This window comes from Triticum dicoccoides, chromosome 6B (assembly GCF_002162155.2).
Source record: "Triticum dicoccoides isolate Atlit2015 ecotype Zavitan chromosome 6B, WEW_v2.0, whole genome shotgun sequence".
Lineage (NCBI taxonomy): Eukaryota > Viridiplantae > Streptophyta > Magnoliopsida > Poales > Poaceae > Triticum > Triticum dicoccoides.
In genome coordinates, this window is record NC_041391.1 from 166,124,203 (window position 1) to 166,138,043 (window position 13,841).

Genomic DNA, 13,841 nt, shown 5'->3' on the forward strand with positions numbered 1-13,841 from the left:
CGCCCCCGGCCGCTGCCGTGCAAGCGCCTCCGCGCCTCGCCCGAGTCCCGCGCCGCCACGAAGCTCCGCCGCCGGCCCCGGCCGTCGCCTCCGCTCCACCCCGGCCAGATCCGGCCGCGGAGAGGCCGGATCCGGCGCCCCCCTTGCCGGCCCCCTCCTCTCCGGCGCCCTCTCCCTCGTCTCCGGCCGCCTCAGCCCGCAACTCCGGCGAGCCTCGTCCTCCGCGCCAGATCCAGATCCGTTTGAGGTTGACCCCGAAATCTGCTAAGTCCCCAGATTCAGTAATTTTCATGCCATGTTCGTCATGCTATATCTCTGCATCCGTAGCTTCATTTCGTGCGTGTAATATGTCAAATCGTTTGCCTCGAAGAGTACATCATTTCATTACATTGCGTCATATTCATTTGAGATCATCTTGATGCCTGAATCATCGTTGTAAGAGTGCTTCATGATGTTTTCTGCTGTCTGTTATCAGAACGAGCTCTTTTGTCATTTTTGCCATGATTGATGTGTGCATCCTATGAGGTTGATGTCTACATGTGTTTTGATCTATGCTATGTCTTCTTTACAGCGATGCTTACCATGTATTTTTGTGATCAATGTGGTGACTAGCACAAGCATGCAAACTAGGCATCGTGATGTTGCTGATTTTAGTCCCTGTTCTGCTGTTATTTTGATGCCATGTAAACTTGCTGCTACAGAGAGATCCATGCATATTTTGAGATATTTCAGTAAGGGTGTTTTGAACATGTGGTTATTGTCTATCCATTCATGCCCGTTGTTGCAATTATGGAGTAGTTTAGCATGTCATTTTTGTGCTCTACTTTTGCTTCAAAATGTTTTCCTGGCAGATTGTTTACTTGTTATTCAATTTGGCCAAGCTTGTTCTAATTGATCCTTGCATGCTATGGACTTGTTCTTGACTTGGTTTGTTTCACAAACATGTCTTCTTGATGATGCTATGCTTATCTTGTCATGCAATGACTTATGGTGAGTGTATCGAGCTTGTTAAGTAGGGTTCATGATGTTGCTGTTTTGCTAGGCTGAATCTGTTATTTCGTGATGCCATATAAACATGTTGCTACTAATCATTCTATGCATAATCTGGAGATGTTCTATAAACATGTTTTGATCTACATGTCATCCTCTATCCATCCATGCCCCTGGTTGCATTTATAGCTTGCTGTAGCTTGTTCATGTCTTGCTCCAAAGTTGCTTGAAAATGTTGCTTTTAGCCTGTTAACGTTAAGTTCAGTTTTTTCCATGTGTTTTCCTAGTGTTCCATGTACCCTATGACCTTGCTCTTACCATGCTTAGCTTCACAAACATGCCTTATTATTGTTGGTTGCCTTGCCATGCCATGTTTTGCTCTGTAGTGAGTTGCACAAGCTCATCTACATGCCTTCATAATTATGTTCCTGCCATGTTCGAATCTGTATAATAACTTGCTATGTTTACGTGGGTGCCATCATATCTTCTGATCCTTTTTGGCTTACGGTCACTAAGGGACTTTTGATCTATGCATTTAGTAGATTCATGCCATGCCTTTGTTTGCCATGATAAGTTCCTGTAACATGTTGTTTGATAGCTCTAAACATTGCATCGTGATGTTATTTTCTGCGAAGTCTGAAATTGTTATAACTTGCAATCCTACCATGTGTGTTTGAGCATGTTCTAGTGATTTCTGGAGATAGCTCAATGTTCATGTTTTGTAATACTTTACCTGTACATCATGCCCATGCCTTTTGTTATTATGTTGTGGTACTGTAGCTTGTTGTTTTGATGCTTGCAATATGCCTAGTTGCTGTTTTTGGACAGATTGTTGCTATAACTTGTATAGTGTGTGTGTGTTGAACCGTTGCTCCGTTTTGAGTGTGCTCTATATGAAACTTGCTTAAAATTGCATGTAGCTTCATATTATCATGTTGCATCCTTGTTTTGAAGTGTTTTCTTGATGTTTGGGTGCATTTTGTATCAATGCCATGTTTATCTTGTTTTGCTCATATCTTCTAGGCCGTAGCTCCGAACTAAATGAACTTTATATGTAACTTGACTAGAATCTTGTGTAGATCATCTTTGTGCATCTTAACTTGTTGTTTAACAACTTGAACATAAGGTTTATTCAGATCTGGACCAATTTCGAAATATGCATATGAGGACTTACCGGAATTGTTATATGTTGTTCCCGGCCTCATTTAAACTTGCCTTGATGTGTTGTTCTTGTTTGCATCATCTCTTGCCATGAGTAGCTTCATGTAGCTTTGTCATGCATCATGCTTGTTCGTGCGTCATGCCTTGTTCATGTGTGGTGTGTTTACCATGTTGTGTGCCTCTTCTTGTTAGTTCCTGTTTCGTTGCGATCGTGAGGATTCGTTCGTCTACGCTTGGTTCGTCTTCGTGGCTTCATCCGTTCGTCTTCTTCATGGACTCGTTCTTCTTCCTAGCGGGATTTCAGGCAAGATGACCGCTACCCTGGATCTCACTACTATCATTGCTATGCTAGTTGCTTCGTTCTATCGCTATGTTGCGCTACCTATCACCTGCTTATCAAGCCTCCCATAATGCCATGAACCTCTAACCTTTGACACCTTTCCTATGCAAACCGCTGCTTGGCTATGTTACTGCTTTGCTCAGCCCTCTTATAGCGTTGCTAGTTGCAGGTGAAGTTGAAGATTGCTCCATGGTGGCCAGGATTTTGGTTGGGATATCACAATATCTCTTATATTATTAATGCATCTATATACTTGCTAAAGGGTGGAAGACTTGGCCTTTTGCCCAGTGTTTTGTTCCACTCTTGCCGCCCTAGTTTCCGTCATACCGGTGTTATGTTCCCGGATTTTGCGTTCCTTACGCGGTCGGGTGATTTATGGGACCCCCTTGACAGTTCGCTTTGAATAAAACTCCTCCAGTAAGGCCCAACCTTGGTTTTACCATTTGCCTCACCACCACCTATCCCTTTTCCCTTGGGTCGGCCAAACCGAGGGTCATCTTTATTTTAGCCTCCCCGGGCCAGTGCTTGTCTAAGTGTTGGTCCGAACCGAGCGATGTCCGGCGCCCCCTGGGCAACCAGGGTCTATGCCAACCCGACGTCTGGCTCATCCGGTGTGCCCTGAGAACAAGATATGTGCAGCTCCTATCGGGATTTGTCGGCACAGCGGGAGTCTTTGCTGGTCTTGTTTTATCATTGTCGAAATGTCTTGTAAACCGGGATTCCGAGTCTGATCGGGTCTTTCTGGGAGAAGGTCTATTCCTTCGTTGATCGCGAGAGCTTGTCATGGGCTAAGTTGGGACACCCCTGCAGGGTATAATCTTTCGAAAGCCGTGCCTATGGTTATAGGCAGATGGGAATTTGTTAATGTCCGGTTGTAGATAACTTGACACCAGATACGAATTAAAACGCATCAACCGCGTGTGTAGCCGTGATGGTCTCTTCTCGGCGGAGTCCGGGAAGTGAACACGATTTCTGGGTTATGTTTGACGTAAGTAGGAGTTCAGGATCACTTCTTGATCATTACTAGTTTCACGACCGTTCTGCTTGTTCTCTTCTCGCTCTTATTTGCGTATGTTAGCCACCATATATGCTTAGTCGCTGCTGCAACCTCACCACTTTACCCCTTCCTTTTTCCTGTTAAGCTTTGCTAGTCTTGATACCCATGGTAATGGGATTGCTGAGTCCTCGTGGCTCACAGATTACTACAACAACAGTTGCAGGTACAAGTTATGCGATGATTTTGACGCGAGAGCGATGCTTGCTTGCGTTGAGTTTTTCTTCTGCTTCTTCGATCAGGGGATAGGTTCCAGGTCGGCAGCCTGGGCTAGCAGGGTGGATGTCGTTTGAGTTTCTGTTTGTCATTCATCCGTAGTCAGATGAAGCTCTGATGTATTGTGATGTTGTATTCGTGTGGCATTGTATGCCTCTTGTATGTATCCCCATATATTATGCAATGTTGACGTAATGATATCCACTTTACAAAAGCGTTTCAATATGCGGGTCTATCCTTGGTGGGACCTTCGAGTTCCTTTTGGATAGGGTCGCATATTGGGCGTGACAAACATGCTTTTAGTTGCCATGGTAAAAAAGCACATCTATAAATTTTACTGATTTTAGTTGCCATGGCAAGTTTGCCATGTTTTTGAACATATTAAGATGCCATGTTTTTTAACATATTAAGATGCCATGTTTTTGAAGATCTTAAGTTTCCATGGCAAGTTTATCATGTTTTTGAACATCTTAATTAGAGAAGTTTACCATGTTTTTGAATAACTTAAGTAAAGAAGTTTGCCATGTTTTTGAACATCCTAAGATCTCCATGGCAAGTTTGCCATATTTTCGAACATCTTAAGTTGCCATGGCAAGTTGGCAAGTTTTCCATGTTTTTGAACATCTATAACTTTGCTATGTTTTTGAACATCATAAGTTGCCATCACTACAAAATTTACCATGAAGTTCACATATATATGGATACAACATGGAAAGAAGATGGCAAAAAAATGAAGTTTGCACTTCAAAAGTTGCCATCATGGCAACATATGCAAAAAAAAAGGTATGGTGAAAAATGTTTCTCTAGACACATGATTTTTTTTGGAAAAATGGAGAAAACATCTGAAAATGATATGGTACATGTAATCGCCACGGCAAAACAAATTTCGAAGGATCAAATACTTTTTTCTATGGCAAAACAAATTTGAAAGATCAAACTTGTCGTGTTACCAAAGTAATTTGTAATTGTCATGGCAACATTTTTCGGATGGACATGGCAAAAGATACAATGAATCATGGCAACACATGTTTTTAGTTGCCATAGGTAAAAACACATATATAAATTTACCGATTTTAGTTGCCATGGCAAGTTCAACAACTTTTGATATCTAGGCAATGGCAATTGTATGAAAAACAACATGGCAATTTACTGATTTTTCCCCACAAACGGTCATGGCAAAATGTATCAAAAAGTTATGTCCCCCCTAAACATGTCAAGTTGTAAACAGAAAGACAAAATTGCCATGGAAACACAACTTTAAAAAGTAGATTTCTAAACTAAAAGTTGCCAACTAGCAACTTAAGTTTAGAAGATGTAAAAGTTTCAAAGTTTAGAGATGGCAAATATATGTAAGTTTGCATCTCGAGCACTAACTAATGCCGACAACATGGATGCAAGTTGAAAACCACAATCATGTTCACACCAAGTTGCCATGATTTTCAAAAAATAAAAAAGTACCATGGACAATCACATGAATTTCGTCATATATAGCATTATACAGTATAAAATTGCCATTGTGTTTGAATAAGGATAGAGATGAAAATTGACATGAACTTTGCAAGTACCTACTACATGAATTATCCGCGTTTGAGAGAGAAAACTATTGAAATATGCCCTAAAGGCAATAATAAAATGGTTATTATTATATTTCCTTGTTCATGATAATTGTCTATTGTTCATGCTATAATTGTATTGACCTGAAACTATAATACATGTGTGAATACATAGACCACAACATGTCCCTAGTGAGCCTCTAGTTGACTAGCTCGTTGATCAACAGATGGTCATGGTTTCCTGTCTATGGATATTGGATGTCATTGATAACGGGATCACATCATTAGGAGAATGATGTGATGGACAAGGCCCAATCCTAAGCATAGCACAAGATCGTGTAGTTCGTTTGCTAAAGCTTTTCTAATGTCAAGTATCATTTCCTTAGACCATGAGATTGTGTAACTCGCGGATACCGTAGGAATGCTTTGGGTGTACCAAACGTCACAATGTAACTGGGTGGCTATAAAGGTGCACTACAGGTATCTTCAAAAGTGTCTTTTGGGTTGGCACGAATCGAGACTGGGATTTGTCACTCCGTATGACGGAGAGGTATCTTTGGGCCCTCTCGGTAATGCATCATCATAATGAGCTCAATGTGACTAAGTAGTTGGTCACGGGATCATGCATTATGGAATGAGTAAAGTGACTTGCTGGTAACGAGATTGAACAAGGTATTGGGATACTGATGATCGAATCTCAGGCAGGTAACGTACCGATTGACAAAGGGAATTGTATACGGGATTGCTTGAATCCTCGACATCGTGGTTCATCTGATGAGATCATCGTGGAACATGTGGGAGCCAACATGGGTATCCAGATCCCACTGTTGGTTATTGGCCGGAGGGCTGTCTCACTCATGTCTGCATGATTCCCGAACCCGTAGGGTCTACACACTTAAGGTTCGGTGACGCTAGAGTTGTTATGGGAAATAATACGTGGTTACTGAATGTTGTTCGGAGTCCCGGATGAGACCCCGGATGTCACTAGGAGTTCCGGAATGGTCCGGAGGTGAAGATTTTTTTATGGGAAGTCATCATACGGTCACGAAAGTATTCGGGGGTTTGCCGGTATTGTACCGGGACCACCGAAGGGGTTCCGGGGGTCCACCGGGAGTGTCCACCTGCCTCGGAGGGCCCTATGGGCTATATGTGGAAGGGAACCAGCCCCTAAGTGAGCTGGGCGCCATCCCTCCTAGGGCCCAGGCGCCCAGGGTTGGGGGAAACCCTAAAGGGGGCGCCCCCCTTGGCTTGGGGGGCAAGCCCCCTCCCCTTGGCCGCCGTCCCCCTCTAGATCTCATCTAGAGGGGCCGGGCCCCTTCCCCCTTCGCCCTATAAATAGAGGAGAGGAGGGAGGGCAGCAGCACCTCATCCAAGGCGCAACCCTCCCCTTCTCCAACACCCCTTCCTCCTCCGTTGTGCTTGGCGAAGCTCTGCCGGAGAACCGCTGCTCCTCCACCACCACGCCGTCGTGCTGCCGGAGTTCTTCCCCAACTTCTCCTTCCCCCTTGCTAGATCAAGAAGGAGGAGACGTCCCCGTGCTGCACATGTGTTGAACGCGGAGGCGCCGTTGTTCGGCACTTAGATCAGAATCAACTGCGATCTGAATCGCTTCGAGTATGACTCCTTCATCCGCGTTCTTGCAACGCTTCTGTTTCACGATCTTCAAGGGTATGAAGATGCACTCCCCTCTCTCTCGTTGCTAGTCTCTCCATAGATTGATCTTGGTGATGCATAATTTTTTTTAATTTCTGCAACGATCCCCAACAGTGGTATCAGAGCTAGGTGTATGCGTAGTTTCTATGCATGAGTAAAACAGAAGTTGTTGTGGGCGTCGATTTTTTCAATATACTTGCCGTTACTAGTCTTATCTTGATTCGGGGACATCATGGGATGAAGTGGCCCGGACCGACCTTACACGTATGCTTACGTGAGACAGGTTCCACCGACTGACATGCACTAGTTGCATAAGGTGGCTAGCGGGTGTCTGTCTCTCCCACTTTAGTCGGATCGGGTTCGATGAAAAGGGTCCTTATGAAGGGTAAATAGCAATTGGCATATCACGTTGTGGTTTTGGCGTAGGTAAGAAATGATCTTGCTTGAAACCTATAGCAGCCATGTAAAAACTTGTAACAACAATTAGAGGACGTCTAACTTGTTTTTGCATCATATGCCGTGTGATGTGATATGGCCAAAAGGATGTGATGAATGATATATGTGATGTATGAGATTGATCATGTTCTTGTAATAGGAATCACGACTTGCATGTCGATGAGTATGACAACCCGCAGGAGCCATAAGAGTTGTCTTAATTTATTGTATGACCTGCGTGTCACTGAAAACGCCATGTAATTACTTCACTTTATTGCTAACTGTTAGACATAGTAGTAGAAGTAACAATTGGCGAGACAACTTCATGAAGACACGATGATGGAGATCATGGTGTCATGCCGGTGACGATGATGATCATGGCGCCCCGAAGATGGAGATCAAAAGGAGCAAAATGATATTGGCCATATCATGTCATTATTCGATTGCATGTGATGTTTATTATGTTTTACATCTTATTTGCTTAGAACGACGGTAGCATAAATAAGATGATCCCTCATAAAATTTCAAGAAAGTGTTCCCCCTAACTGTGCACCGTTGTGAAAGTTCGTTGTTTCGAAGCACCACGTGATGATCGGGTGTGATAGATTCTAACGTTCGCATACAACGGGTGTAAGCCAGATTTACACATGCAAGACACTTAGGTTGACTTCACGAGCCTAGGATGTACATACATGGCCTCGGAACACAAGAGACCAAAAGGTCGAACATGAGTCGTATAGCAGATACAATCAACATGAAGATGTTCACCGATGATGACTGGTCCATCTCACGTGATGATCGGACACGGCCTAGTTGACTCGGATCATGTATCACTTAGATGACTAGAGGGATGTCTATCTGAGTAGGAGTTCATTAAATAATTTGATTAGATGAACTTAATTGTCATGAACTTAGTCTAAAATCTTTGCAATATGTCTTGTAGATCAAATGGCCTACGCTAATGTTGCCCTCAACTTCAACGCGTTCCTAGAGAAAACCAAGCTGAAAGACGATGGTAGCCACTATACGGACTGGGTACGGAACTTGAGGATTATCCTCATAGCTGCCAAGAAAGCATATGTTCTTAATGCACCGCTAGGTGAAGCACCTGTTTTCCCAGCAACTCAAGACGTTATGAACGCCTGGTAGTCACGTAGTGATGATTACTCCCTGGTTCAGGGCGGCATGCTTTGCAGCTTAGAATCGGGGCTCCAAAAGTGTTTTGAGCAGCATGGAGCATATGAGATGTTCCAAGAGCTAAAAATGGTTTTCCAAGCTCATGCCCGAGTCGAGAGATATGAAGTCTCCGACAAGTTCTACAGTTTTAAGATGGAGGAGAATAGTTCTGTCAACGAGCACATACTCAAAATGTTTGGGTTGCACAACCGCTTGTCTCAGTTGGGAGTTAATCTCCCGGATGACGCGGTCATTGACAGAATGCTTCGGTCGCTTCCACCTAGCTACAAGAGCTTTGTGATGAATTTCAATATGCAGGGGATGGTGAAAACCATTCCTGAGGTATTTTCAATGCTGAAATCAGCGGAGGTGGAGATCAAAAAGGAACATCAAGTGTTGATGGTCAATAAAACCACTAGTTTCCAGAAAGGCAAGGGTAATAAGAACCTCAAGAAGGATGGCAAGGGAGTTGCCGCGCCCGGTAAGCCAGTTTCCAGGAAGAAGCCAAAGCATGGACTCAAACCTGAGACTGAGTGCTTTTATTGCAAGGGAAACGGTCACTGGAAGCGGAACTGCCCCAAGTACTTAGCGGACAAGAAGGCCGGCAACACCAAAGGTATATGTGATATACATGTTATTGATGTGTACCTTACCAGTACTCGTAGTAGCTCCTGGGTATTTGATACCGGTGCGGTTGCTCATATTTGTAACTCAAACAGGAGCTACGGAATAAGCGGAGACTGGCGAAGGACGAGGTGACGATGCGCGTCGGGAATGGTTCCAAGGTCGATGTGATCGCCGTCGGCATGCTACCTCTACATTTACCTACGAGATTAGTTTTAACCCTCAATAATTGTTATTTAGTGCCAGCTTTGAGCATGAACATTGTATCTGGATCTCGTTTAATGCGAGATTGCTACTCATTTAAATCCGAGAATAATGGTTGTTCTATTTATATGAGATATGTTTTATGGTCATGCCCCGCTGGTCAATGGTTTATTCTTATTGAATCTCGAACGTGATGTTACACATATTCATAGTGTGAATACCAAAAGATGTAGGGTTAATAATGATAGTCCCACATACTTGTGGCACTGCCGCCTTGGTCCCATTGGTGTCAAACGCATGAAGAAGCTCCATGCTGATGGACTTTTGGAGCCTCTTGATTATGAATCATTTGACACATGTGAACCATGCCTCATGGGCAAGATGACCAAGACTCCGTTCTCCAGAACAATGGAGCGAGCATCCAACTTGTTGGAAATCATACATACTGATGTGTGCGGTCCAATGAGCGTTGAGGCTCGCGGTGGCTATCGTTATGTTCTCACCCTCACTGATGACTTAAGTAGATATCGGCATGTCTACTTAATGAAACACAAGTCTGAGACCTTTGAAAAGTTCAAGGAATTTCAGAATGAGGTGGAGAATCAACATGACAGAAAAATAAAGTTCTTACGATCAGATTGTGGGGGAGAATATTTGAGTCACGAGTTTGGTACACACTGAAGGAAATGTGGAATTGTTTCACAACTCACGCCGCCTGGAACACCTCAGCGTAACGGTGTGTCCGAACGTCGTAATCACACTCTATTGGATATGGTGCGATCTATGATGTCTCTTACCGATTTACTGCTACCATTTTGGGGATACGCTTTAGAGACAACTACATTCACTTTAAATAGGGCACCGTCTAAGTCCGTTGAGATGACACCGTATGAATATGGTTTGGGAAGAAACCTAAGCCGTCGTTTCTAAAAGTTGGGGATGCGATGCTTATGTCAAGAAACTTCAACCTGAAAAGCTCGAACCCAAGTCGGAAAAATGCGTCTTCATAGGATACCCTAAGGAAACCATTGGGTATGCCTTCTACCTAAGATCCGAAGGAAAGATCTTTGTTGCCAACAACGGGTCCTTTCTGGAGAAAGAGTTTCTCTCGAAAGAAGTAAGTGGGAGGAAAGTAGAACTTGATGAAGTGCTGCCTCTTGAACCGAAAAGTAGCGCATCTCAGGAAGATGTTTCTGTGGTGCCTACACCGACTAGAGAGGAAGTTAATGATGATGATCAAGGAACTTCGGATCAAGTTGCTACTGAACTTCGTAGGTCCACAAGGACACGTTCCATGCTAGAATGGTATGGCAACCCTGTCTTGGAAATCATATTGTTAGACAACGGTGAACCTTCGAACTATGAAAAAGTGATGGCGGGCCCAGATTCCAACAAATGGCTTGAAGCCATGCAATCCGACATAGGATCCATGTATGAAAATAAAGTATGGACTTTGACAGACTTGCCCGATGATCGGCGAGCGATAGAAAATAAATGGATCTTTAAAAAGAAGACGGACGCGGATGGTAATGTTACCATCTATAAAGCTCGGCTTATCGCTAAGGGTTATCGACAAGTTCAAGGGGTTGACTACGATGAGACCTTCTCACCCATAGCGAAGCTGGTGTCCGTCCGAATCATGTTAGCAATTGCCGCATTCTATGATTATGAGATATGGCAAATGGACGTCAAAACGGCATTCCTTAACGGCTTCCTTAAGGAAGAATTGTATTGTTGGAAATATGCCCTAGAGGCAATAATAAAAGCATTATTATTATATTTCCTTGTTCATGATAATTGTCTTTATTCATGCTATAATTGTGTTATCCGGAAATCGTAATACATGTGTGAATAACAGACACCAACATGTCCCTAGTGAGCCTCTAGTTGACTAGCTCGTTGATCAACAGATAGTCATGGTTTCCTGACTATGGACACTGGATGTCATTGATAACGAGATCACATCATTGGGAGAATGATGTGATGGACAAGACCCAATCCTAAACATAGCACAAGATCGTATAGTTCATTTGCTAGAGTTTTCCAATGTCAAGTATCTTTTCCTTAGACCATGAGATCGTGTAACTCCCGGATACCGTAGGAGTGCTTTGGGTATGCCAAACGTCACAACGTAACTGGGTGACTATAAAGGTAGACTACGGGTATCTCCGAAAGTGTCTGTTGGGTGACATGGATCAAGACTGGGATTTGTCACTCCGTATGACGGAGAGGTATCACTAGGCCCACTCGGTAATGCATCATCATAATGAGCTCAGAGTGACCAAGTGTCTGGTCACGGGATCATGCATTACGGTACGAGTAAAGTGACTTGCCGGTAACGAGATTGAACGAGGTATTGGGATACCGACGATCGAATCTCGGGCAAGTAACATATCGATAGACAAAGGGAATAGCGTACGGGGTTGATAGAATCCTCGACATCGTGGTTCATCCGATGAGATCATCGTGGAGCATGTGGGAGCCAACATGGGTATCCAGATCCCGCTGTTGGTTATTGACCGGAGAGTCGTCTCGGTCATGTCTGCTTGTCTCCCGAACCCGTAGGGTCTACACACTTAAGGTTCAGTTACGCTAGGGTTGTAGGGATATGTATATGCAGAAACCCGAATGTTGTTCGGAGTCCCGGATGAGATCCCGGACGTCACGAGGAGTTCCAGAATGGTCCGGAGGTAAAGAATTATATATAGGAAGTCCTATTTCGGGCATCGGGACAAGTTTCGGGGTTATCGGTATTGTACCGGGACCACCGGAAGGGTCCCGGGGGTCCACCTGTCCCGGGGGGCCACATGGGCTGTAGGGGGTGCGCCTTGGCCTACATGGGCCAAGGGCACCAGCCCCACATAGGCCCATGCGCCTAGGGTTTGAGGGGGAAAGAGTCCTAGGAGGGGAAGGCACCTCCTAGGTGCCTTGGGGGGGGAGGGAAACCCCCCTTGGCCGCCGCACCCCCTAGGAGATTGGATCTCCTAGGGCCGGCCACCCCCCCTTGGCCCTCCTATATATAGTGGGGGAGAGGAGGGACTTCATACCTGAACGCCTTGGCCTTTGGTTGCCTCCTTCTCCCTCCCCAACACCTCCTCCACCTCCATAGTGCTTAGCGAAGCTCTGCCGGAGTACTGCAGCTCCATCAACACCACGCCGTCGTGCTGCTGCTGGTGCCATCTCCCTCAACCTCTCCTCCCTCCCTTGCTGGATCAAGAAGGAGGAGACGTGGCTGTTCCGTACGTGTGTTGAACGCGGAGGTGCCGTCCGTTCGGCGCTGGTCATCGGTGATTTGGATCACGTCGAGTACGACTACATCATCACCGTTCTTTTGAACGCTTCCGCTCGCGATCTACAAAGGTATGTAGATGCATCTAATCACTCGTTGCTAGATGAACTCCTAGATGATCTTGGTGAAACGAGTAGGAAAATTTTTGTTTTCTGCAACGTTCCCCAACATGTATATGATGCAGCCGGAAGGTTTTGTCAATCCTAAGAATGCTAACAAGGTATGCAAGCTCCAACGCTCCATCTATGGGCTGGTGCAAGCATCTCGGAGTTGGAACATTCGCTTTGATGAAATGATCAAAGTGTTTAGGTTTATGCAGACTTATGGAGAAGCCTGCGTTTACAAGAAAGTGAGTGGGAGCTCTTTAGCATTTCTCATATTATATGTGGATGACATACTATTGATGGAAAATGATATATAACTTTTGGATAGCATAAAGGCCTACTTGAATAAGTGTTTTTCAATGAAGGGCCTTGGAGAAGCTGCTTACATATTAGGCATCAAGATCTATAGAGATAGTCGAGACACCTCCTAGGTCTTTCACAAAGCACATACCTTGATAAGATATTGAAGAAGTTCAATATGGATCAGTCCAAGAAGGGGTTCTTGCCTGTGTTACAAGGTGTGAAATTGAGCTCGGCTCAGAGCCCGACCACGGCAGAAGATAGAGAAAAGATGAGTGTCATCCCCTATGCCTCAACCATAGGGTTTATTATGTATGCCATGTTGTGTACCAGACCTGATGTAAACCTTGTCGTAAGTTTGGTAGGGAGGTATGAAAGTAATCCCGGCATGGAACACTAGACAGCGGTCAAGAATATCCTGAAGTACCTAAAAAGGACTAAGGATATGTTTTGATGAAGAGCTCGTCGTAAAGGGTTACAAACCGAATACGTGTATATTTTGAATGGTGGGGCAGTAAGCTGGTGCAGTTGCAAGCAAAGCGTCGTGGCGGGATCTACATATGAATCGGGGTACATGGCAGCCTCGGAGGCAGCACATGAAGCAATCTGGATGAAGGATTTTATTACCGACCTAGGAGTTAATCCCAATGCGTCGGGCCCGATGACTCTCTTCTGTGACAACACTGGAGCTATTGCCCTTGCCAAGGAGCCCAGGTTTCACAAGAAGACTAGGCACATCAAG